Source organism: Erigeron canadensis, chromosome 2 (assembly GCF_010389155.1).
Source record: "Erigeron canadensis isolate Cc75 chromosome 2, C_canadensis_v1, whole genome shotgun sequence".
NCBI classification, from domain to species: domain Eukaryota; kingdom Viridiplantae; phylum Streptophyta; class Magnoliopsida; order Asterales; family Asteraceae; genus Erigeron; species Erigeron canadensis.
Window position 1 is genome coordinate 8,602,324 of NC_057762.1, and position 10,367 is coordinate 8,612,690.

The following is a 10,367-nucleotide window of genomic DNA, read 5'->3' on the forward strand; positions in this document are numbered from 1 at the left end:
CTAGATTGTTGGAAAAAGACGTCGATTTTGAGTTTAATGATGAATGTCTAAATGCTTTTTCTCTTTTGAAAGACAAATTGACAAATGCTCCAATAATGACTTCACCGAATTGGTCTTTACCCTTTGAACTTATGTGCGATGCTAGTGATTATGCTTTGGGGGCCGTTCTTGGCCAAAGGGATGAGAAGCACTTTCGTCCAATCTACTTTGCTAGCAAGACCCTAAACCCCGCCCAACAAAACTACACCGTAACCGAGAAGGAATTGTTGGCGGTGGTTTATGCCTTTGATAAGTTTAGACCTTACTTGGTTTTGAATAAGACCATTGTGTTCATCGATCATTCGGCCTTGAAGTATTTGTTCAACAAGCAAGATGCCAAACCCCGTTTGCTTCGTTGGGTCTTGCTTTTACAAGAATTTGATATCGAAATCAATGACAAAAGTGGGGCTGAAAATGTTGCCACCGACCACTTGAGTAGGCTCGAAAACCCTCACCTTGAGAAGTTGAAGGAGCATGAGATTAACGATTCTTTTCCCGATGAGTTTTTGATGCAGGTTGAGGACGAAGAGGCACCTTGGTATGCCGATATTGCTAATTATTTATGTGCAGGAATTTTGCCCAAGGGATGGAGTTCTCAACAAAGGAAGAAGTTCTTTTCGGAAATTAAACATTACTTTTGGGAGGAACCGTATTTGTTCAAGGTGTGTGCGGATGGTATGATAAGGAGATGTGCTTGGGGAGGTGAGACTAGAAAGATTTTGGATGAGTGTCACTATGGTCCTACCGGTGGACATTATGGAGTATCGGTAACAGGAAAGAAGGTGTTTGATGCGGGTTTTTATTGGCCCACCATTTTCAAAGAAGCTCAAACACTCGTGGATACTTGTGATGCTTGTCAAAGGCAAGGAACAATCACCAAGAGAGACGAAATGCCACAACAATCGATTCAAGTTTGTGAAGTCTTTGATGTGTGGGGAATCGACTTCATGGGTCCATTCCCACCATCAAATAAGTGTCTTTATATATTGGTTGCGGTTGATTATGTCTCCAAATGGGCGGAAGCGAAAGCATTACCAACTAATGATGGCAAAGTGGTGATTGAATTCTTGAAGGGTTTGTTTAGCCGGTTTGGTATGCCAAGGGCGTTGATTAGTGACCGGGGCACACATTTTGCCAACCATCAATTGGAAAAGGTCTTGAAGAGATATGGGGTCACTCATCGTTTCTCAACGTCTTATCACCCACAAACTAGTGGGCAAGTTGAGAACACGAACCGGGCTTTGAAGAGAATCTTAGAGAAAACGGTTGATGGAAATCCAAAGTCTTGGTCAAAGAAGCTTGATGATGCCTTATGGGCATTTAGAACCGCTTTCAAGACTCCCATTGGCACAACCCCATATAGGCTACTTTATGGGAAGACTTGTCATTTACCGGTAGAGATTGAGCACAAAGCATTTTGGGCATTGAAGAATTGCAATATGGATTTAGTAGAGGCCGGTGAGTTAAGGTTATTACAACTTCATGAACTTGATGAGCTTAGGCATGGTGCGTATGACAACTCGTTGTTGTACAAGGAAAGGACTATAAGTGAATTTAATATAAGTTTAATAGAATATAAGTTTAATAGAAATTACTTTGTTAAGTGAATTTAATGGTTGGTGGTACCACGTTTCTTTCACAGAGATAAAATTGTTATTTAGATAATCAAACGAACTAGTTAGTTCAAGGAATTGTAATAGGGTTGGTGGTACCACTTGTTGCAAGAAATTGGGTTGATTAGGTGATTGAGTAAATTTTACAAACGTTGTGCACCTGTTTGTGCTTTTGACTTGTCACGATTATTGTCACCAACATTATTGAATTTTGAGCTTAAACTAAATGCAACCTAAACTTCTTGTGTAGCGGATTCGACATAGATGGATTTTTAATTATTTGTTACAACTCAAACTATTTTCGCATACTCTCGATTGACACCGGTTGAGTATTTCATTTATTTTACTTGTCGATTAATTAGCTTTCTGAAATGCAAAGTGACAACTCGGTCACAAACCAAACTTGCTCTTGATTTACATTTTTACAACTTTAAGTACAACATTCAGTCCTTGTGTTCGATCCTAGTCTTACCAATTAACTATATTACATACGAACGGGTACACTGCCCGTAAGTGTGTGGTAGTCAGTAAGCGGTAGATCTTGTTAAAAATTATTAAACTCGATTTCACACACCAGTATTATGGTAGACATACTGATGTTGGTTAAGCCGTTGGTCCTTTCCATGACTTTTGTAAGGATCATGGCATAATTAACCAATACACCATGCCTGGTTCTCCTCAACAAAATGGTGTTGCTGAAAGGAGAAATAGAACCCTAATGGATATGGTGAGAAGTATGCTTGCCAACACTAACTTACCTGCTTTCCTTTGGACTGAGGCCTTAAAAACAGCCGTTCATATACTCAATAGGGTTCCTTCAAAATCTGTCCCTAAAACTCCTCATGAGATCTGGCCAGGAAAGAAACCGAGTCTTAAATATATGAAAGTATGGGGTTGTCCTGCTGAAGCTAAAGTATATAACCCTAACTTAAAGAAACTTGATCCTAAGACTATTACATGTTTCTTTGTAGGTTATCTGGATCACTCAAAAGGTTATCGGTTTTACTGTCCTACTCACACTATTCGCATCACTGATACGCAACATGCCACGTTCCTAGAGAACTCAGAGATCAGTGGGAGCACGTCAAATCATAACTTCGATTTGCAAGAAGTACAAGAAGCGGGGGGAAACGATTCGTCGGCTATTATTACTCCTCCGATAATTCCTCTTATACAGAACGCTGCTCCGAATGTTACTGATCCAGCTCCTCCTAATGCTAATAATGAGACCACTAATGCTGAAGGATCTTCCGAAAATCAACTCAGGAGATCATCGAGGTCACGTAGGGCCACTAAATTTGATGACTTCATAACTTATGTCGCTGAAGTTGAGGACGTTGGAAAGCTTATTAATCCTACTTCCTATCGAGAAGCCATTAATAGTGACCAATCCACTCGATGGAATGAAGCCATGATTGACGAGCTTAATTCCACGAAGCATAATGACGTTTGGGAATTGGTTGAACTTCCTGAAGGATCCAAAACTGTCGGTTGCAAATGGGTCTTCAAAACCAAATTAGACCCGAAAGGAAACGTTGAACGCTATAAGGCCAAATTGGTTGCGAAAGGCTATACTCAGAAGGCTGGAATTGATTATCAAGAGACCTTTTCTCCTGTGTCTTGTAAAGACTCTTTTAGGATCGTTATGGCATTAGTAGCTCACTTTGATCTTGAGTTACATCAGATGGATGTCAAAACAGTTTTCTTAAATGGAGACTTGGAAGAAGACGTATACATGCTGCAACCTGAAGGATTCCTTCCAAAGGGTAAAGAGCACATGGTTTGCAAGCTAAAGAAATCTATATACGGGTTGAAGCAAGCATCAAGACAATGGTACCTTAAGTTTGATGAAGTCATTAAAGAACAAGACTTCATAAAGAATAAAGTGGATCAATGTACCTATCTCAAGGTCAGTGGGAGTAACTTTATAATCCTTGTTTTGTATGTAGATGATATTCTACTAGCAAGTAATAACTTGGATATGTTGCATGAGTCGAAACGAATGCTTTCGCAGAAATTCGACATGAAAGATATCGGTGATGCCTCTTATGTTATAGGTATCGAAATACACCGGGATAGGCATAATGGTATTTTAGGTTTTTCTCAAAGGGCCTATATTGAGCGGATTTTAGAACGCTATAGCATGCAACATTGCACACCAACTGTAGCTCCAGTAGTTAAAGGAGACGTATTTGGAACTTTCCAAAGTCCGAGCACTGAGATTGAAAAGGAGAAAATGAGGATGATACCTTACTCATCAGTAGTTGGGAGCATTATGTATGCTCAGGTATGTACTCGTCCTGTAAAATAGAAATTTGAGCTTGATTTGTGCAACAATGGTGTTAGTGTGTGAAAAGGTGTTTGTGTGTGTATTGAGGTTGAAGATGAAGTTGAGAGAGAATTAGAGTGAAAAGTTTATTAATTATGATGGAAATGATGGATTCCTTACAAATCATATGGGATGGAGGGGTTTATATATGTTTCACATATTAACACAAATGGCCCCTCCATGCTTAATCAATTTACAATTAATCACCTCTATTTTTATATCTAACATTTCCCCCCTAGGTGATGAATTGTAAAACAAGCATGATTTCTTTCATTAATTATGAATGTGTTGATGAAGCTCATCGAAGCTTTCTCATTGTCTTCGAGATCTCTCATCAAACTTGGCTTTGAATCTTGAATCTTCATAAACTCTTTGAAGATGAATCACTTAGTCTTGATCTTTGATCTTGTCATGCATTCTTGAAACTTTGAGTTGCATTGCGGAAGCTTTGAATTTGACTTTTAAGAATATCTTGCACATGCGGAAGCTTTGATTTGATTAACTTTAGAAGTTCCCCTTGAATAAGCAATCATCTAGGAACTTGCACTTGTTCCCCCTCGAACAAATATTCTTCTTTGTATCACCAACGTTTATATATAGGGTATAACATCGGCTAACCCACCACGTTGGCGATAACTAATCATCAAAGCGAATTGGGGATACTCATCTTCTTGTTCCCCCTCAAATTGATCATCATAGAATCTTTTTCGACTATATAATCTTGTTTCCCCCCCCCCCCCATGATGAATTTGTGGCAACATGTTCATCATGCTAACTGGTAGTCGAAAATCGAGGAACCAACAATTATGAAGTAGTAGTCCAATAAACAACATCTTTAGCCCGGGTTATACACTGACATGTGTATAAGCCATATTCATCGAATCACTTACAAACAACCTTTGGTACCCATTTTTGTGTAGGCCCAACGGTTTTTGTCTTGGCATTCCAAATGTACGTGTCATCGATTCAACGAATAGAATCTGCAGTCCATGGTGGGTAAACACTCGAAGTCGTTGAAAAGTTGAGTTTTCGTGGATGCAGTGGAGATGCAAAGACATTCACTTTTTGCACTGCAAATGGTTTTGGTGCAAGATCATATAACTCCCAAAGTGAATATTTGAATGTCTTTGACTCAGTTGACTTGGGCTTATGAACTGACTTTGGCTTAGTTTTTGTCAACTGAGCTTTTGCTTGGGAAACGAACTGAGAGTTGTCTTCAAATGATAAGAATGGAATGAGAGTCTGTGTTCCATCAATAGTAGGCTTCGAAGAATACTTTATGTCCTTGAATAAGGCCTAGCTAGTACATTGAGAAGCTTTACGTTCAGCAGGTGATGAAACTTTGATCTTTGAGTTCTTTGGGATGGACTTAGTGCAAACTTTCTTTGGAGCATCAAGTTCAGTTGGAAAAATTGAACTTGTATCATGATAAACTGATCCATCATCACTATCAGTATCATCCTTCTCAATTTTGTTGAAGTCTTTGAAGACTTTTCTCTCCATGCTTAATAAAACAATTGTCTTTGCAATTCATGTTGAAGACTTGAACATGTTTGTTGCAAGACAACTTCTTTCATTTGACTTTCCAAAATGTGTTCATCAAGCCTTTGAAGTGAACTTTGCAACTCATTTGTCAATTTAGAAATTTGAGATTGCATCTCATTGATCTTCTTTTGTAGAGTAAAATTGTTGTTCACAAGCTCAATGAGACATTTTGACAACTCATCTGTTACGTTAGAAACTTTGATCTTCAAACGAATATTTTCAGTTTTGAGCTCCTCATTTTCAGATTTGAGTTGTTCATTTTCAAACTTGAGTTGTTGAATTTCAAAATTTATCTTCACATTTTGGGTCTTTGTCTTTTTGACATGAACACTTTGAGGAATTGAATTATGATGAGAATACCTTTTACAAAAAGCTTTTGTATCGGCAATCACAGATTCATAAGACTTTTGATCATCATCATTCATGAGTGAAAGAGTATTTGAAATGTTTTACATTTTGTTGTGCAAAGGTGGAATGAAATGAAAAAGTATTGTGTTTGAAACTGAAATGAAAGAAAAAAATGAAATTTGGAAATTTTGGAACTGGGACGATCTTGGGGAGATCGTTCTAGGAAATGTGATGAAAAATAGAAGTATAAAAGTTTGAAAGTGAAACGATCTTGGTGAGATCGTTTTGAAATTTAAGCTCAGAGGGTGAGACGATCTTGGTGAGATCGTCCTAAAAAATGTTTGAACATTTGGCCAAGTATAAAGTGTTTGAGAAGTGAGACGATCTTAAAAAGATCGTCTTGGAATCTTGTGAGAATTTTCTAAGTATAAAAATTTTGAAAAATTTGGGCAGAGTTTCATTTAGAATAGGAAGGAAAAATATTTTTGACCAAAACCAATCCTTTTGGATTAGTTAGCCAGAGTGTATGGTTCCCAACCAAAACACTAAACCACACAGCCACAAACTCGATCACACAGATCCACACAAGTCAAAGTAGCACAAAGAAGTGCTAAAATGTAAAAGAGATAGGCTGGGGGTGAGACGATCTATTTTAGATCGTCCTGGTGAAAATTTGAGATGGAGCAAAAGAGATCGTCTGACCAATCACAATTCAGATCGTCTTAAAATTTTTGAGTGAATCAGCCAATCAAAACAATACTGAGCTTGCAACTCAACAGTATCTTGTCTGCCATCAAAAATTTTGTGGAATTAATTGTGAAAACCAATCAGAAAAATGGAAATGGAGGACGTGTAATCCACTAACGTTACTATCCAATCAACAACAATTGAGGCCTGCTCGTGAACAGTATACGGTCTCCCCTTGATTTTTAAATCCATATTTTCGAGAAACAATAATAAACAAATATCCAATATGTTCCAGCCAATCAGAGAACAGAATCGATGGACATGTGTATCGCACAAACTCGATGAAAGAGATGAGCAGCTCACGTTCCTCCTTAATCTGACACACGCGCCTGGACACCACAGTTTTTCGAACACGTGTAATCACTATCAATGGATATACACTCAGATGGCTTCACGTGATTTTTTTTTATTATATTATGACAATGAAGAAACAAATATAAGCAGCAGATAACAAAAACGTTTTTGAATTTGACGAACAGTAAATCGAGGAAATCTCTCTCAAATCTTAACGAAATTTCACAAATGATATACCGATGGAATCGTAATCGAATCGCACATCTAACGGTATACAAATCTTGATCTGAAATCAACTATAGCGAAATTCCACAGTTGATGAACTAAAACCGTTTTTGAAAAAAAAATTTGAAAATTGGATGAGAATTGCACAAAGTCGAGCTATGGATTGTTCAGATTAACTGATTGTGCTCTGATACCAAATGTAAAATAGAAATTTGAGCTTGATTTGTGCAACAATGGTGTTAGTGTGTAAAAAGGTGTTTGTGTGTGTATTGAGGTTGAATATGAAGTTGAGAGAGAATTAGAGTGGAAAATTTATTAATTATGATGGAAATGATGGATTCCTTACAAATCATATGGGATGGAGGGGTTTATATATGTTTCACATATTAACACAAATAGCCCCTCCATGCTTAATCAATTTACAAATAATCACCTCTATTTTTATATCTAACACGTCCAGATATCGCTTACATTGCTGGTATGCTTGGGCGTTATTTATCTAATCCCGGATTAGCACACTGGAAAGCAGCTAAGAAAGTTTTACGATATCTACAAGGGACCAAAGACTACAAACTAACGTGTAGAAGAAGTGACAATCTAGAAGTAGTAGGCTATTCTGATTTTGATTTTGCCAAAAGCAAAGAAGATAAGAAATCTACTTCTGGATATATTTTTATGTTAGATGGTGGACCTATCTCTTGGCGGAGTCATAAGCAGAAACTGACTGCAACGTCCGTCGTCCACCATGATGGCTGAATACATTGCCGTTTATAATGCTACTTGCCATGGGATGTTGATTAGGAATCTTATCAGTGGACTCAAAGTCGTCAACTCCATTTCTAGACCATTGAAGCTTTACTGTGATAACTCAGCTGCCGTAACTTTCTCGAACAGTAACAGTTCAACTAGCTGTATCTCGATACAAAGTATCTGTTTGTACACGAACGGGTTGAGGAAAATGTTCTTTGTATTGAGTACATAAGTACAAATGATATGCTACCAGATCCGATGACCAAAGGTCTTTGTAACATCCCAAACTTTTTAATTAACGGTTGACTTGAGTTGTTAAGTCAACACTACGTGTCCATTAAGTCTCTAGGGGATTTAACGCTTAGATATGTTTGATGTGCTAAACGCCTTTAAAGGTGCTTAAAGTGTTTAATGTGTTGTAAGTACTCCCAATAGGAGTTTTGAGCCAGATATGAGCTCTATGAAAGTTCGGGGACTAGTTTTGACATAGGTAGAAACCTAAAAACGGGATTAAGGGTTTTGTATCAGATTATTTGCCCCTAATTGCAAAAAATTAATCCTCTCTTTGAACCCTAAACCACCCCCTAGCCTATATCAATCCTCTATTTGATTTCCTATCGATTTTGGGTCCATTAGGAGCAATTAATCACTTGTATATCGATCCGGTAATCATCTTCAAGGTAAGGATTGTATTCTCCACTGGTTTTAGGTCATTCCTAAGTGTTCATCTCGTTCATACTTGAACTTGATCGGTTATTTGTGTTTCGTTGCTAGAATCGGTGATTTCGGATCGTTTGGTAACCCTTATTTCGATCAATTGAGGTTTAGTGATTTCCTATAGGTATGAACATGATATTGATGATTTTTTTAGATGATATTATGTATTTCATACGAGTGTCACATCTGGTCTTGAGGTTTGATTTGGATTCGATTGCGTTTGTGAGTCAATTTAGGTCATTCGGATGTCAAATCGATTGTAAAATGAGTATAATAAATCAATTGATGATTTGATAATTATAATTAAGCCTTAATTTGATATGTATGAACTATAGAGGTCATGGTGGCTTGACATGGATGTTTGATGGTGGAAATTGTTTACAAAACAAAGGGTTTATTAGGTCTAAAAATTCAGTCGTATTGCAAAAATCATATCTTCTTTATATGAACGTATTAAAAGATGAATCTTACATTTTTGAAAATTCAGGTTTTTTATTGACGGGTGTTACAAGTTGGTATCAGAGAAATGGTTTAAGTGAACCAAAATTCGACCAAGACCTTAGGATTTTAGACTTAAACCGCATGAGAAATGATAGGCTTAAGTATCCATGCTTTAGCTTTATGATGAAATGCATTTAGGACGGGTTGGGATGAGTGAGAGTGTAGGTTAAGGCTTATGTTATGTTTAATGCTTAATCTATATTCATGTAATTAGCCTTATTCCTCAATGTCTCGCTTCCTCCGTCGATAAATGTCATTGTTCCTACGATAGATGATCTCCTAAGGTAATGTGCAAATTTTCCCAGTCAGAATTTGACAAACTTGTACAATTGATTAGTGTGCGGTGTGTTGTGATTGAGTTTTATCCACTACGCCTTATTATGTGATATATGTATAGAGTTGTGACTAAAAATGAAGTGTTGTGATGGAAGAAAATTTGATGAATTGAGTTTAACCCATTGGGTTAGAGACAAGGACCATAAAGGAAAAGAGGTATGAGATGTCATGAATGTGATGGAAGTTGTAGTGGTTCAAGTTGAGAATGTGTTTGTAAAAGTTGACGAAACGAAAGTTCGAGTTCAAAAATGAAGAACACGGAAATTCAGGATGGGAGTAAGAGGTTCAAGGTTGATAGAATGATGAATGCTCGATGTTTTGGTAGCATGCTGCCTCATATTGGTCCATGTTAAGACTCGCAGATGTGATACTTGTGGTGGTACGGGTCACCCCACTTCAGACTGCAAGGACAATCCCAAGTGTTACCAATAGCAGCAAGGCGGTCATTTTATCAAGCATTGCCCGCAAGGAAAGAATGATGAAAAGAAGAATGTAATATCAAAACCAAAGCTTCTAGCTCTGCAGATGATAGTCGATGTTGCCAAAGAATGTAATATCAAAACCAAAGCTTCAAGCCGCAAGGAAAGAATGATGTAGTAAGCGATACTTTTCTTGTTAATGCAAAGCTTGCGTCTGTTCTTTTGATTCGGGTGCAAATAGGTCCTTTGTGTCTACGTTATTTGCCCTTAAGCTCGATAAGTTACTACTCCCCTGGATTGTTCTATAGAAGTTGAAATTGCTAACGGTACTATTAGTGACATTAAAGAGGGTTATGATGATTGTCCATAAAGATAGAAGGTCATTTCTTTCCGATCCACCTATTGCCTACTACTCTTGATGGGTTTTATGTGGTGATTGGCATGGAGTATTATCTCAAGATGATGCTGATATGTTATGTTCCCAAAAGATAGTGCGTTTCTCTT